Source organism: Phyllobates terribilis, unplaced genomic scaffold (assembly GCF_046119375.1).
Source record: "Phyllobates terribilis strain yellow unplaced genomic scaffold, ASM4611937v1 Scaffold_5__5_contigs__length_657084704, whole genome shotgun sequence".
Taxonomy (NCBI): Eukaryota; Metazoa; Chordata; class Amphibia; order Anura; family Dendrobatidae; genus Phyllobates; species Phyllobates terribilis.
Genome location: NW_027362765.1, coordinates 56,702,092 through 56,719,879, shown reverse-complemented (window position 1 = coordinate 56,719,879; position 17,788 = coordinate 56,702,092).

Genomic DNA, 17,788 nt, shown 5'->3' with positions numbered 1-17,788 from the left:
AAATTTTTGGCAGCCCTTGCAGTCACTGGATACGCAATAACAGTATAGGAGACCCACTTGTTAATAATGGGAACAACAAAGCATAGCCGGCTGATGGCTCTCTAGCAATAGCTACGGCCGACTGCTGGCCTTTTAAGAATAGTAAGGGCCGTCTGATGTCCCTGTAAAAATAGGCTTTATGACTTTCAGAGTCCCTCCAGCTTAAATAAAAAAGGATGTGTCTGATGATGTCTCACACACCACATTGTCAGATAAGGTTGTAAAATGTTAAAATGACATTTCCCGGTGAATGCATTTGTCTTAAAAAATAACTTAAAAAAAACAAAACAATAGGATCTTTCTTTAGTATAAAAAGCAGCGTCACCAATTTAACCTCAATGTAATCACATTGTTCAGCTCATGCACCTCCTCCTCCATCTCTGAAATGATCACATCAGTCACAAGCTGACAGCACTGCAGCACTGCCTTGGCCAAGCGGCAACAGGCTGTGCTGAAGATAACATGCTTAATTGACAAACCGCCCAGCGCTGCAGAGTTGTTGAAAGCTGTAACAGAGCAGCCTGATCTGTGGCGCTCACCGCTGAACATACAGCCAGGCATGTTTGTGTGTGACAATGGGCGGAACCTGGTGACAGAGAAATGACAGCCGGGGTAGATACGGTTTCCCTCTATGCCAGCCCTTTCACCGAGCTAAAGAATATGGCTGTGGTGAAATACAACTCCCATTGAGAAGCTGTTTCAGATTGAAAAACATTGTGCCCACCAGAGGATTGGATTCTGAGGGCTAACCTTTCCCACCCACTCAAGAGTCCCATAGCAGCTGCAAAGTTAGCGCTATCATGAACTCTCCTGAGGTAGAAGCCAAGGCACACCATAGGATTCTCTGGTGGGACCGTCCAACCCTGCTGAGAAGCAGTCCTGGCTAAGAAAAGTGTGTGGGAAGGTTCCCGGACACTCTATGGCTGCTTTTTTACTGAGGAGGAAACGCACGCAAACACGGGGAGAACATACAAAGTCCTTGCAGATTTTGTCCTTGCTGGGATTTGAACCCAGGATCCCAGCGCTGCAAGGCTTCAGTGCTAACCACTGATCCAATGTGCTGACGTTCACCCTCTAATATCTAACAGGCTGGAGAAACTTGCACCTACTGCCACTCTATCTTCAGCTCCTTTGTGAGAAAATGTATTTGGGCAGCCACTCAGCCTACCAAATATAATTCCTGAGAAGGAAATTGGGATGACTTCGCTACTGGTACTGGGGGCAGTGCTAATACCATGGCGTCGTACCATAGTTTGCTGGAAATATTCCAGGCTGGTAGGAGGCAAGCAAATTCCCACAGCAAAATGCCAGAAGTAATGTTCAGGCCACATTTCAAGTGCAAGCAGCTTTAGAGGACTTCCTGGGAGAAATGACTCGCAGGGTAGATACTATTTCCCTCTATGCCAGTCCTTTCACCGAGCTAAATACAACTCTCAGCCAAAAAAGTTGTGCACTGGCTCCGTACCATCCCTGGCCACATTCACCTGGCCACATTCACCTGTCCACGTGTTTGCAGTTAGGCGGTCCTTCCCAGTAAGGGAAGTGACCCGTGCTTGTGGAAGGCGGAGGCGATACCGGGAAATAGTGGCGGCTGGGGACCGAGTATGGACACCCGGCCGCCGCCGGCATGAGGTTGTGAAAAGCTTCTGCCTCCACGAGCTTAAAAGGCCATATTTCAAGTGCAAAGAGCTGCCCAGAAATCTGGCAGTTTAGTGTTGCGGCCTGTGGGTGGGTGGATGGCTTGCTGCATACTTGCACTTGCATTTCAAGTAACAGAAAACTAAGCAGATGGTGACCTCTATTATCATCATGGCCTCACCTCGGCACTATGAACTCTCCTGATGGAGAAGCCAGGGCCCACCGGAGGAGTCTCCGGTTCTCTGATGAGCCCGTCCAACCCTGCCGGAAAGCAGCCCTGGCTAAGAAAAGTGTGGGGGAAGGTTCCCGGACACTCTATGGCTGCTTTTTTAATGTGGTTCGGCCATGCTTATGCATGTTATTTCTCAAAACGCATTACAGATCAGGCCATTGTCCAACTCTGTATTCATGAAATTAAATGCGCAAAGAAAGATGTGTGTGTGTGTCAAAGCACCACCGACAAGTGCGGGTTGATGTTGGATGGGCTGCCATTGCTTCTGCAACAAGCTCAATTACAGGACTTCCTGGAAGAAATGACACGCAGGGTACATACGGTTTCCCTCTATGCCAGTCCTTTCACCGAGCTAAATACAACTCTTATCAAAAAAAGTTGTGGACTGGCTCCGTACCGTCCCTGGCCACATTCACCTGTCCACGTGTTTGTGGTTAGGCGGTCCTTCCCTTTAAGTGCACTGGGGAGGGCACAGGTAATGTTGTGGGACCTGTGCTTGTGGAAGGCGGAGGCGATACTGGGAAATATAGTGGCGGCTGGGGACCGAGTATGGACACCCGGCCGCCGCCGGCATGAGGTTGTGAAAAGCTTCCGCCTCCACGAGCTTAAAAGGCCATATTTCAAGTGCAAAGAGCTGCCCAGAAATCTGGCAGTTTAGTGTTGCGGCCTGTGGGTGGGTGGCTGGCTGCATACTTGCACTTGCATTCCAAGTGTAACATCCCTGGCGGCGTGCTTGCATAGTGCACCACCTCCCACTATGCAAGTCCGCAATCTTACCTGTCAGTCCAGCCTGCAAACCGTGCTCCAGTTCATGCTGTGTGCATGTCTCTTGACTGACTGCTTAGGGCGGCGGCCCGGTTACTTCCTGATTCTTATAGCTGCTGTGGGCGCACCCCTAATGCGTCTCCAGCCTATTGCTGTGAGTCACTGGATATTTAAACCCCCTCCACCCTGTAGGAGGTGCCTGAGCAACACTAACATTCAGTGTGCTCCTTGACTCTGAAGTTGCCAGGTCCAGTTCTGCTTCTTGTCTGTTTACGCCATCTCTGGGGGCTGCATACCCAGACCTGTTATCTGTGACTTCTTGTCCGTTTCCGCCATCTCTGGGGGCTGTTTACCCAGGCTCGTTCTTGTATCTCTTTGCAGTAGCAGTTCCTGTCTGAACTGTATCCTAGCCTGTTACCTGTTTGTCTCTATGTCCGTACCTTCCCTTTTCCTGCAGTATCTGAACCTGCACCTAACTCCAACTCGTTGTCTGTACTTCTGTTTGTGAGTTTTGTGTCCACTCGCTACTTCATAGGAAGTACCTTGTGTGTATCTGGTTCTGCTTGTCCCTTTTCCCTTCCTCCGTATCTTCCTGTATTTTCCAGTCTGTTCCATGTGATCAGAGCCCTGTCCTCTCTGCCTTGTCCACCGCACCTGCGATTTCACTCCGCTCTGACTTGCCCACCGCTCCGGTGGTTTCTCTCTGCTCTGACTTGCTCACCGCACCAGCGGTTTCTCTCTGCTCTGACTTGGCCACCGCTCCGGCGGCTTCTCTCTGCTCTGCCTTGCCCACCGCTCCGGCGGCTTCTCTCTGCTCTGCCTTGCCCACCGCTCCGGCGGTTCCGCTCTGCCCTGCCTTGTCCACCGAACCTGCAGTTTCTCTCTGCTCTGCCTTGTCCACCGCTGCGGCGGTTCCACTCTGCTCTGCCTTGCCCACCGCACCTGCGGTTTTCACTCCGCTCTGCTTGCTCACCGCACCAGCAGTTCCTCTCTGTTCTGCCTTGTCCTCCGCTCCGGCGGTTTCGCTTTACTCTGCTTGTCTACCGCATCTACGGCTCTGTACCTGTCTCCCAGTCTGTACTGGACCCTATCCAGCCTTTTTCTCCAACCTGCTAGTACCTCCCGGTCTGCACTCCAGCCGTGCTTGCCAGTATCTCCCTGTCTGCATACCAGCCGTGCTTGCCAGTGCCCACCTGTATGCAAACCAGCCGTACTTGCCAGTACCCACCTGTCTGCATGCCAGCCGTACTTGCCAATACCCACCTGCCTGTATGCCAGTCTAACCTGCCTGTTCCTGCATTCCCCGGTGTGGGTCAACAACTGTGACCGGGGTCTGACCTGGAGTCGCACCTGGTCCCTCTGCTCGGTTCCTCCTTGGTCCACGGAGTCGACTAAGCCGCCGTGTGACCTTGGTCGGATCGGGTTGATACTTAGTTACGCCCCTCCAGGCACTCCTCGGTTCATGGTACAGTGGGATCACTAATCACGCTCACGCCAGTCAGTCCGGGCGCGAGCGTAACACCAAGTAACAGAAAACTAAGCAGATGGTGGCCTCTATCATCATCATGGCCTCACCTCGGCACTATGAACTCTCCTGAAGGAGAAGCCAGGACCCGCTGGAGGAGTCTCCGGTTCTCTGGTGGGCCCGTCCAACCCTGCCGAAAAGCAGCCTTGGCTAAGAAAAGTGTGGGGGAAGGTTCTCGGACACTTTATGGCTGCTTTTTTAATGTGGATCCGGCCATGCTTATGCATGTTATTTCTCAAAACGCATTACAGTTCAGGCCATTGTCCAACTCAGTATTCAAGAAATTAAATGCGCAAAGAAAGATGTGTGTGTGTCAAAGCAACACCGACAGGTGCGAGTTGATGTTGGACGGGCTGCCATTGCTTCTGCAACAAGCTCAATTACAGGACTTCCTAGGAGAAATGACACGCTGGGTAGATATGGTTTCCCTCTATGCCAGTCCTTTTACCGTGCCAGTCTTCCCCATGCTGTTCCCATGTCTTTTCAGCACTGTATGCATGTGTCTGATGATGTGTCACACACCACATGACCAGATAAGGTTGTAAAATGTTAAAATGACACTTCCTGGTGAATGCATTTGTCTTGGTTGAAAGCAATTCAAAAGTGCAAAAACGCATCAAAAACGCTACGTGTGAACATAGCCCAAGTTGTGGAGGAGTATTTTTGTGTTTGGTTATTTATTTTTCCTTATATACAAGTCATTACCCTGGAAAGGATGTTCCTTAACATATTTCCCAGGAAAATCCCTTTTGGTTTAGTTTTTGTATGTTTTATTGTGAGTCCGTAAAAGTGGTGTAATACTCTGACCACGTTGCTGACAGCAGTGATCTGGGAGTCAGAGATGCTTCCAGGGGTCATCCCCATGCTGTCCCCATGTCATTTGAGCACTGTTCCCATCGATTTGGGCAATTTTTAGGCCCTCTGCAGAACGCCGGGGGGAGCCGCCTGAAAAATGCTCGAGTTTCCCATAGACTTATATTGGGCTCGTTGCTCGGGTCGAGCACCTGAGTATTCCAATTTGCTCGACCCGAACAACGAGTACCCGAGCATTTTAGTGCTCGCTCATCACTACTGTTTACCAATCGGATTACTTTATTTTATATTTTGATAGATCGGATTTCTACGATCGCAGCGATACAAAATTGTATTTTTTCTTCTTTTATTTTAAATTGTTTTATATTCAATGTGGCAAAAGAGGGATGATTTGAACTTTTGTGTTTTTATTTTTTTTCAGTATTAAAAACTTTTTTTTTACATTTTACTTTATTTGTTGGTCCTCTTAGAGAGCTTGAAGCTGTGATTGTACGATTGCTTGTGCTATACATAGCAATGCTTCATTACTGCTATGTATAGCAGAAATCATGATCTCCTATGAACGCCAGCCACAGGCTGACATTCACTGAAGGATCGTAATGATAGGCATGGGGGTCATCAGCAGATCCCCCTGATCACCTCATGAGCATGCCGATGGGAGCGTGCAATGACACACCACCCGGACGGCACGTGTTATATCCCTCTGTCAGAGATTTTGCGCACACAGGAGCTGTGCGTGATCTCTACCGGGTGTTCAGCTACTATCATACCTGACACCCGGCAATCACTGCCAGGAGCGGTGCCCGCACCACTGCCAGCAGTTTCACCCCCTAAATGCTGCAATCAATATCAATCGCAGCATTTAGAAGGCAGGCAGAGGGAGAGGGCTCCCTATGCCCTCCAATCGATCCCCCTGTGACATCATCGCTGGGGCCCGATTGTAGCCATGGTAACCCAATGTTCTCATGACGACCTCTGGATCACCAGGCTATGGCAAGCCCACTAGACCATGCACAGAGCATGATCTAAGGGGCTTGTGTAAGTGTAGTACTGACAGTTATAAACGATTGCAATGCTTGTGCATTGCAATGGTTTATAACAACTATCAGGCTGCTGCAAGTGAAAGTCCCATAGTGGGATTAAGTAAAAAAGTAAAAAAAAAAAATGAAAAAATATTTTTTTAAAAAATCAGAAAATAATAGACAAATATATTGTACCGATTAAATTAGTATTTTTATGTAAAAAAAAACAAAAAAAGTACACGTCCGGTATCACCATGTCAAAAACGATCTGCCCTATACAACTGTCACACTAGTTAACCCCTTCAATGAACACTGTAAAAAAAAAAATAAAAAGGGAGGGTGGACTATGCATTTTCATCATACCGCCGAACAAAAAGTGGAATAAAACGCAATCAAAAAGACAAAGATAAATAAAAATGGTACTGCTGAAAACGTAATTTTGGCCCGCAAAAACAAGCCACCAAACCGCTTCATCAGTGGAAAAATAAAAAAGATATAGCTCTCAAAAAAAGCGATGCAAATATAATTATTTTATCTATAAAAGTTTATATTGTCTAAAAGCGCCAAAACATAAAAAAAAATATAAAAGTGGTCTCTCTGTAATCGTACTGACCCGAAGAATAAAGCTGCCTCATCAGCTTTACCACTCGCATAAAGGAATAAACCCCCCCCCCCAAAAAAACAATTCCTGAATTGCTGTTTTTTGTTCATTCTACCTCCCAAAATTTAGAATAGAAAGCGATCAAAAAATGTTATATGCCCGAAATTGATACCAATAAAAATGTCAACTCGTCCCCCAAAAAACAAGCCTTCACATGACTCTGTTGGCCGAAATATGGAAAAATTATAGCTCTCAAAATATGGCGATGCAAAAGCGTTTTTTAGTGTGTGACAGCAGCCAAACAGCAAAAACCTATATAAATCTGGCATCGCTATAATTGCACTCACCCGAAGTCGTCTAATCACTTATACCGCATGAGGAACAGTGTCAAAAATAAATAAAGCCAATTCTTCACCTGCTGTTGATTTTTTCATTCCGCCTCCCAAAGTGCTTATACCGGGGTTTCCGTGTAAATCTCTGAAATACGTGATTCAGATGGAACCCACTGCAGAAGATTCCCTATAGTGAAGCAGATGGAGACACTGTGGACGCCATCTAGCCTTTGATCCGTCGGTGTCCGTCTGTGAAGATATTCAAGGTAATCCCCTGTCGATCACTGTGCACTGCCAGGCAGGTTTTACAGAGCTCTACATATGCAAATCCGACACCACTTCAGCTCAAGCAGAGGAGAAGGGGCTGAGAGACACAGTGAGTGCCAAAAGCCCCCACCAGCAGCAGCTGTGAAGCTGCTGCAGGCAGACCCTTCCCCCAAGCCATGGGCTCTTTGTGTAAAATACGATAATTCAACACCGAGTTATGGGGATACGATTCACCTCAGTGATAAACCAACCAGATTTTAAAGACTTAGTGCAACACAAAGGGAAGAGGGAAAGGGAGCCCAGACTGTAGGGAAAGGGGGGAGTGGAGACCTCCTAGGCTGATCTAGTGTCATCCTGTCTCCACTAACGTCCCTATATTGGTTCTTCACCAATCGCCGCACACATACCTCGCCCTGTCTTTCCCTGGCATTATGCTCAGGCTAGGGAAGGGAGGGGATGAGCACTAGTCGATCCCCACTGAACACTAAAGACAACAAGGGGGGACAAACAAGGAGAAATTGCTTAGCTTTAGTCGACTCCAGACAAATGCGCACACGTCCTCTAGCTCAAGCCTTCACAAGTAGTGATGAATCGCCAGCACCTCCCTCTGGCACACAGCTGGTATTTATACACCCAAGCCAGGGTGTTAATTAGCCAGAGGAAGGTAGCCGCTGGGTCCTAGTTTCTCAGAAGTTGTCTGTAATGCCAAACGAAGAGATCTCCTGCAACCAACTGCAGGGTGACTGTCACTTCTGACACACCCGTCCATTCACTAGAGGGGGAATTCTGCTCTTCTGGCACTCGTGCTCTGTATATGGAGACCACAAACTCTTCTAGGAAAATCTGTGCTCCAGGAGGCAAATAGCGCTCTGTCCCTCCCGAGTCTCGCCGTATGGCTAAGCAGTACTGTACAGCCATACATGAGGTATTTCTACATTCAGCAGCAATTGTGTTACACATTTTGGTGCCATGTTTAGCCATTTCCCCTTGTGAAAATGTAAACTCTGGGGCTAAAACAAAATTTTGGTGGTAAAAATGCAATTATTTTTTATTCACTGCCCAATGGTATAAAATTCTGTGACCCACATGTGGGGTCAATATGATCACTGCACCCCTAGATGAATCTATTGAGAGGTGTAGTTTACAAAATGGGGTCACTTACGGGGAGGGTTCTGCTTCTTTTGGCACCTCAGGGGCTCTCCCAGTGGGTTATGGCATCCGCAAACCATAACAGTAAAATCTGCACTATAATCTGGTGCTCCTTCCCTTCTGAGCTTTGCACTGTGCCTGAAAAGTATTTCCCATTACATGTAGGGTATTGGCGCACTCAAGAGAGTTTTACAACAAACTGCGGCCCATTTTTTTCCTACTAGTCCTCGGAAAAATTAAAAACTTGGGGCTAAAACAACATTTTAGCGGGAAAAATTTAATTATTCTTTCCACAGCCCAATGGTATAAAATTCTGTGAGGCTCATGTGGTGTCAATATGATCACTGCACCCTTAGATGAATTCACTGGGGGGAGTAGTTTTTAAAATGAGGTCACTTATGGGGGGTTTCTGCTATTTTGGCACCTCAGGGCCCCTGTGACTTGGCACCCCCAAACCAATCCAGCAAAATCTGAACTCCAATATGGCGCTTCTTCCCTTCTGAGCTTTACACTGTGCCTCAGAAGTAGCTTTCACCCACATATGGGGTATCGGTGTACTCAGGCGAAATTGCACAAAGAATTTTGGGGTCCATTTTCTCCTGCTATCCTTGTGAAAATAAAAAAAAATTGGGCTAAGACATCATTTTATGAGAAAAAATATATATTTTTCATTCTCACAGATCAATGTTGTTAAATTTTGTGAAGCACTTGTGGGTTCAGGGTGCTCACCACATGTCTAGATAAATTCCTTGAGGGGTCTAGGTTCCAAAATGGGTCACTTGTGTGGGGTTTCCACTGCTTAGGCACATCAGGGGCTCTCCAAATGCGACATGGCATCAGCTAATGATTCCAGACAATTTTACACTCCTTCCCTGCCGATCCTTGCCGTGCACCCAAACAGTAGTTTTTTCCCCACATATGGGGTATCTGTGTACTCAGGAGAAATTGCACAGCATATTTTGGGGTTCATTTTTTCCTGTTACCCCTATGAAAATAAAAAAAAATTGGGGTCTAAATTAAAATTCTAACTCTTGGGATCTGCGGATCTCCTCTACAAGATCTAAAGAGAAAGAAGACAAGTATACCTACGGAGAGAATAGAAACAGATTCGGGGGCGTGGCCTGGTCGGACATGTGAGTGGAAGTGTGCTAGAGGAGCTCATGGGATAACTAGCGTGCCGGAGGATCCACTGGGCCGCTAACTTCATAAAAAGTGGTATTACCCCTTCTATACCAGTCCTAGCACTTATCGGTGTGCATAGGAGGAGCGATCATGGCGAAGGAGCAGCAGCAAGATGACGGGGAGCAGCAGCAGGAGGGAATGGAAGCATCCAAGCTCTTCTGCAGCAGGTACCAGAACAGGGAAGTCAGTGTCTGCAGGCATAGCACTGAGGCTGGCTGGATTTCTTAGAGCTCCAAGCACAGGAGCCTGCACTGGCAATGAGGCACAGACACAAATCATTGAGGTGTCTAATCCTTTCTCTGTTCTCAGAAGAATTCAATAACACTGCTGATAAGGTCTCTGCCAATTCCCGTGCCCTTCAGCCTGAGACAGAAATCACTGCTTCCCATCATAATACAGCTCAGCATAATGAGCCCACTATAAATATATGTGTATATGGCTATAACACAGTATGGAGCTGCTTTAACCTCACTTAGCAGTCAGATGAGATAGATTAAAGAGGAATTTTCTTTTGAGGCATGTGCTACAAAAGGTTAATGAACGCACTACAGCAGCAGAGGGCAGAATCAGTGATATGGAAGACAAACAGCTACAGATAATAAGAGACTGTCAGAGACATGACAAACAAATAATGACCCTATTAGCTAAAACAGATGATTTGGAGAACAGACTCAGGTGAAATAATATAAGAGTGATTGGTGTCCCTTAAAAAAATGAGAGCAATAATCTGAATGAGTACTTTGAGACATGGTTACGTTCTTTGTTTGGGACTGATTGCCTGTCTGCCCTCTTTGCTGTGGAAAGGGCGCACAGGGTGCCAAACCAGCCATTGCCACCAGGGGCTCCTCCACGTCCAATATTAATAAAGCTGCTGCACTACAAAGACAGAGATGCCATCCTTAAGGCTGCCCGTGATAAAGGGGACATTTCTATTACCCGCCAAAGAATTTCCTTTTTTCTGGATTACTCCATTGAAGTTTCAAAACGAAGGGCGCAGTTTTTTGATGTAAAACGAAGGCTGCGTAGTCTGCAAACCTCATACTCCATGCTTTACCCTGCGAAACTTAGAGTGGCGGCTCTGGGAGAGACTTTCTTTTCTGAACATCCGAAAGACACACTCCGTTGGATTGATATAAATGATCAGTCAAAATCAGTAACTTTGAACCTGGATAATTAAAGATATATACCATCGGAGTTTCCCGATTGACTGTTGGGGTCATATCCTTTACTGCCTAGCCCACAGCCCAGTAGACACAACTATCCTGAGCTATTTCCGAATATTGCAAGCCCCCAGGAAGTGTTTAACCATTTTCATTTTAGGTTGATTGTAAGCTTTGCCTTGTATACGGCTACAGGATAGACTGGTGCCTTTCTTCCTCCAGATTGAATGGATGGATTAATGTTGACTTGTTTAAATGTGTTTGTTGGGTTTTTGTTTCTATAACTTGTTGTCTGGTTCTGAAAATACTAGCGGTCAAGCCGACTAAGTGAAAATACTGTAAAAAAGGGTTATAAAAAGGAAGAGAAAGGTGGGATACCTTACAAGTCATCTGTATTTTTCAATCCCTATATAACTAGATATAATGGCTGATAAAGTAAAATTCCTTTCATGGAATGTCAGAGGTCTGGGGGCTCCTTAAAGAGAGTGGAGGTCATGGAGCATATCCGGGATCACCTGTCTGCAGTGGTGTGTCTGCAGGAAACACACTTTGGGAAAAACTGTTGTGGGCATGAAATATTCATGGGTAGGCCACAGCTTCCACTCTACCTTCTCCACATATTCTAGGTGGGTTAGCATCCTAGTACATAGGACTATCCCTTTTGAATTAATTGATTCCAAGATAGATGGAGAAGGCAGATTTGTGGGCATCCACTGTAAAATATTCACAAAAGAAATTCTACTTGTGGCAGTCTATGTTCCTCCTCCTTATAACAACATTACTTTGAAAAATATTGCTTCACTAATGAATAAAATACCGGGAGTTCCAGTCCTTTGCATGGGAGATTTCAATAATGTTGTTCATCCATATTGGGATAGATATAAACCAGACACTGCTACAAAAACTGCCCCCATAACTAAGTTTGGAGAAATACTATCAGATTTATCATAGTGGACATATGGTGTCTCAAATATCCTAACAGACAATTTTCTTGCTATTCTAAGACACATAAAACATTATCGCGTATTGATATGGTATTGGGCACGTAACGTATTTCCCCCTTGGTAAGAACAGTGGACTATTTACCCAGAGCGCTATCGGATCATTCACCCTTGCTGAGTACTCATTGTTTTCCACCCAGGCCGCTGGATTCTCTGACTATGTGGGCCATGAATCCCTTCTGGCTTCAAATTCTAGATATTCCACTGATCACATCTACCTTACAACATTATTTTAAGGAAAACGACAAACAAGTGTCACAAAACACATTATGGGATGCCATGAAAGCGTGCTTACGAGGAGTCTTAGTACAGGTCATTAACTGATCCAAAACTAAGACAAAACAGTTTGGGGAGTTTTTACGGGATAGTTAGATCTACAGAAGAGAAATTTGTACTAACCGGTGTAAAAGAGGACCTGATGGAGTGGGGAGAGGCACAAGAAGCGTACACCACACATATCAAGGAAAAAGCTAAAAATAAACGCATGTTTGCCAAGAGACACTTCTTTGAGGAGGGGGAGAAGGCAGGACACTTACTGGCCGTGATAGCAAGAGCCCAGATGGGGAGTTCTTTTATTGGTGCTTTGAAGGACAAGGAAGGAGTGGTAGTAAACCAGACTGACCAGATCTCAAACACTCTGCTAGAATTTTATAAAGATCTACATACATCCACACTGCAATTTAATAGAGAACAGATCTTATCCTACCTGAGGGAAATCAAACTACCGACATTCAGCAGTAAAGATCAAGAATTTTTAAATAGGCCACTACAGCTGGAGGAGTTACAAACGGCAGTAGCCTTTACAGCTAATAACAAATCGCCAGGACTAGACGGGCTTCCCACAGAAATAAGAAATTTGGAAATATTCTACTTCCCCACTTACTGGCTACCTTCAAGGAAGCAGTGAGGAGGGGAACCCTACCCCATTCAATGCAAGAGGCGGTGATAGTAGTCATACCTAAGCCAGGTAAAGACCCTTTAATCCCTGACTCGTACAGGCCCATATCTTTATTGTCAACTGATGTTAAAATTATTGCGAAGGTTCTGGCGTCTAGATTGAATACAGTAATTTCTACAGTAATTCATACTGATCAGTCATGCTTCATGCCTGCTAGATCCACAGCTGTTAATATCTGGAGATTGTTTCTTAATCTTCAATTGCCGGTGGATGGTGATGGGGATAGAGCTGCATGTTCTCTGGACGCCGCTAAGGCGTTCGATTCTGTTGAGTGGGAATATTTATGGGTGGTGTTGGAAAAGTTTGGTATAGGACCTAGTTTTATTTCATGGGTTAAATTGCTGTATGGTAGACTGATGGCTAGAATATGGGTAAATGGACACCTTTCCCCGGCTTTTGGACTGAGTAGAGGTACGAGGCAGGGGTGCCCGTTGTCCCCCCTGCTCTTTGCACTGGCTATTGAACTCCTGGCATCGGTTATAAGGGAGCATTCCGGAATAGTTGGGTTTCGTAGAGGGAATAATGAAGAGAAGGTCGCGTTATATGCTGATGACACTTTATTATTTCTGACTAAAACTGAGTCCCTTCCTATAGCAATGGAAACGATAGAAACATTTGGAAAATACTCTGGCCTGAAGATAAACTGGAGCAAATCAATCATACTTCCATTGGATAATACAGATGAGAATGCTTCCCACTACATTAACTCGGGTTTACAAGTGGTATTGGAGTTTAAATATTTAGGCATCAATATATCGGCAAAAATAAATGATTATGAGAAGTTGAATCTTGATCCAGTCCTAATTAAATTTAGAGTTAAACTAGTCGCCTGGTCTAAGTTACCATTGTCAGTTGAGGGCCGTTTAGAAAATTAATATCGGGCAAACAGACTCCGAGAATTAAACTGGAAACATTGCAAAGAAGCAAAACAATGGGAGGGCTTGCGGTTCCTAACTCATGGGTATATTATGTGACAACTGAGCTTCAACATATTCGGGGATGGGATGACCCTGGGGGAGGGGGAGCTCAGCGTATGTTGTTACAGCATTATTTCCAACCAGATAAACTCTATGAGATATTGGAGGCGCATAAGTTTGGAACACTTGGAGGCAAAATACCGACTATGCTGTTAAGTCACAAACTTTGGGGGACGGTGAAAAAATTACAAGGAATAGAATGTGTTTCACAGTTTACTTCATTATGGAACACTACATGGCTTCCAAATCTATACCAACTGGTGGGATTTGGCTCCTGGAGCTCGAAGAGTTTAAACAGATTTAATCAAGTGCTGATAGGTGATGTGATTAAGGAATTCTCACAGCTGCAAAACGAATATGGGTTACCTCCCTCTGAACTCTATAAATAGTTGCAATTTAGGCACACATATCGGGCGGAAGGCATTGTTCTGGAAGGAGGGGTACCCCGAAACTCAATAATACAGAGAATAGCTAATCTACACAGATCTCATTACTTTATAACATTCTCTTAGACATTATATTGACAAACCAGCCGATGCTATCAAAAGAGAAATGGGAGCGTGTAATGGGACCCATAGAGGAAAATCACTGGTCAGATATACTGGAAAGAGTTCCACAGCTGTCTTTAAGTGAATCCTATAGACCAATTATGGCGAACCTTTTAGAGACCGAGTGCCCAAACTGCAACCCAAAACCCACTTATTTATCGCATAGTGCCAACACAGTCATTTAATCTGAATACTGAGGTTTTAGTTTAGAAACCCTACTCATAGAGAGAGCAGGCGAGGGGAATCGAAAGCAGCCACAAACAGGAGCAGAGCGATGAGATTGCAAATATAAAGAATATGCTCCCCCTTCCATCCTAGTATATGTTTGCCCATCCTTGTATATACAGTGGTGGCCAAAAGTATTGGCACCCCTGCAATTCTGTCAGATAATACTCAGTTTCTTCCTGAAAATGATTGCAATCACAAATTCTTTGGTATTATTATCTTCATTTAATTTGCTTGCAAGGAAAAAACGCAAAAGAGAATGAAGCAAAAATCAAATCATTGATCATTTCACACAAAACTCCAAAAATGGGCCAGACAAAAGTATTGGCACCCTCAGCCTAATACTTGGTTGCACAACCTTTAGCCAAAATAACTGCGAACAACCGCTTCCGGTAACCATCAATGAGTTTCTTACAATGCTCTGCTGGAATTGTAGACCATTCTTCTTTGGCAAACTGCTCCAGGTCCCTGATATTTGAATGGTGCCTTCTCCAAACTGCCATTTTGAGATCTCTCCACAGGTGTTCTATGGGATTCAGGTCTGTACTCATTGCTGGCCACCTTATTAGAAGTCTCCAGTGCTTTCTCTCAAACCATTTTATAGTGCTTTTCTAAGTGTGTTTTGGGTCATTGTCCTGCTGGAAGACCCATGACCTCTGAGGGAGACCCAGCTTTCTCACACTGGGCCCTACATTATGCTGCAAAATTTGTTGGTAGTCTTCAGACTTCATAATGCCATGCACACGGTCAAGCAGTCCAGTGTCAGAGGCAGCAAAGCAACCCCAAAACATCAGGGAACCTCCGCCATGTTTGACTGTAGGGACCGTGTTCTTTTCTTTGAATGCCTCTTTTTTTTCCTGTACACTCTATGTTGATGCTTTTTCCCAAAAAGCTCTACTTTTGTCTCATCTGACCAGAGAACATTCTTCCAAAACGTTTTAGGCTTTCTCAGGTAAGTTTTGGCAAACTCCAGCCTGGCTTTTTTATGTCTCGGGGTAAGAAGTGGGGTCTTCCTGGGTATCCTACCATACAGTCCCTTTTCATTCAGACGCCGACGGATAGTACGGGTTGACACTGTTGTACCCTCGGACTGCAGGGCAGCTTGAACTTGTTTGGATGTTAGTCGAGGTTCTTTATCCACCATCCGCACAATCTTGCGTTGAAATCTCTCGTCAATTTTTCTTTTCCGTCCACATCTAGGGAGGTTAGCCACAGTGCCATGGGCTTTAAACTTCTTGATGACACTGCACATGGAAGACACAGGAACATTCAGGTCTTTGGAGATGGACTTGTAGCCTTGAGATTGCTCATGCTTCCTCACAATTTGGTTTCTCAAGTACTCAGACAGTTCTTTGGTCTTCTTTCTTTTCTCCATGCTCAATGTGGTACACACAAGGACAAAGGACAAAGGTTGAGTCAACTTTAATCCATGTTAACTGGCTGCAAGTGTGATTTAGTTATTGCCAACACCTGTTAGATGCCACAGGTAAGTTACAGGTGCTGTTAATTACACGAATTAGAGAAGCATCACATGATTTTTCAAACAGTGCCAATACTTTTGTCCACCCCCTTTTTTAGGTTTGGTATGGAATTATATCCAATTTGGCTTTAGGACAATTCTTTTTGTGTTTTTTCATTGAAGACAAATTAAATGAAGATAATAATACCAAAGAATTTGTGATTGCAATCATTTTCAGGAAGAAACTGAGTATTATCTGACAGAATTGCAGGGGTGCCAATACTTTTGGCCACCACTGTATGCTGTCCCCCATCCTTGTATGTGTTGCCCCCCCATCCTTGTATCTATGCTGCCCCCCATCCTTGTATATATCTTGCACCCCATCCTGGTATATATGCTGCTCCCCCATCCTTGTATATATGATGCTGCCCCCATCCTTGTATATATGATGCTGCCCCCATCCCTGTAGATATGTTGCTTCCCCATCCTTGTAGATATGTTGCTCCCCCATCCTTGTATATACACACATGGTCAAAATTGTTGGTACCCCTCGTTTAATGAAAGAAAATCACACAATGGTCACAGAAATAACTTGAATCTGACAAAAGTAATAATAAATTAAAAATGTTTGAAAATGAACAAATGAAAGTCAGACATTGCTTTTCTGCTTTCATAGAATTTAAAAAAAAATTAAACTGATGAAATAGGCCTGGACAGAAATGAAACAACCTTTTGAGGCAATCACTGCAATCAAACGATTCCTGTAACTGTCAATGAGACTTCTGCATCTCTCGACAGGTATTTTGGCCCACTCCTCATGAGCAAACTGCTGCACTTGTCTCGTGTTTGAAGGTTGCCTTTTCAAGACGAGATGTTTCAGCTCTTTCCAAAGATGCTCAATGGGATTTAGGTCAGGGCTCATAGAAGGCCACTTCAGATTAGTCCAATGTTTTCCTCTTAGCCATTCTTGGGTGTTTTTAGCTGTGTGTTTTGGGTCATTATCCTGTTGCAAGACCCATGACCTGTGACTGAGACCAAGCTTTCTGACACTGGGCAGCACATTTCTCTCTAGAATCCCTTGATAGTCTTGAGATTTCATTGTACCCACAGATTCAAGACACCCTGTGCCAGATGCAGCAAAGCAGCCCCAGAACATAACAGAGCTTCATCCATGTTTCACAGTAGGGACAGTGTTCTTTTCTTGATATGCTTCATTTTTCCATCTGTGAACATAGAGCTGATGTGCCTTGCCAAAAACTTGCATTTTTGTCTCATCTGTTCATAGGGCATTCTCCCCAAAGCTTTGTGGCTTGTCAACATGTAGTTTGGCAAATTCCAGTCTGGCTTTTTTATGATTTCTTTTTAACAATGGTGTTCTCCTTGGTCGTCTCCCATGAAGTCCACTTGGGATCAAACAATGACGGTTGGTGCGATCTGACACTGATGTTCCTTGAGCTTGAAGTTCACCTTTAATCTTTTTAGAAGTTATCCTGGGCTCTTTTGTTACCGTTCGTATTATCTGTCTCTTTCATTTGTCATCAATTTTCCTCCTGTGGCCACATCCAGGGAGGTTGGCTACAGTCCCATGAATCTTAAATTTCTGAATAATATGTGCAACTGTAGTTACAGGAACATCAAGCTGCTTGGAGATGGTCTTATAACCTTTACCTTTAACATGCTTGTCTAAAATTTTCTTTGTAATCTCCCGAGACAACTCTTTCCTTTGCTTCCTCTGGTCCATGTTGAGTGTGTGTAACATTCCTGGCGGCGTGATTGCATGGTGCACCACCTCCCACCATGCAAGACCACAATCTGACCTGTCAATCCAGGCTGCACATTTTGTTTCAGTATCTGCTGTGTCCATGTCTCTTGTCTGACTGCTTATGGCGTCGACG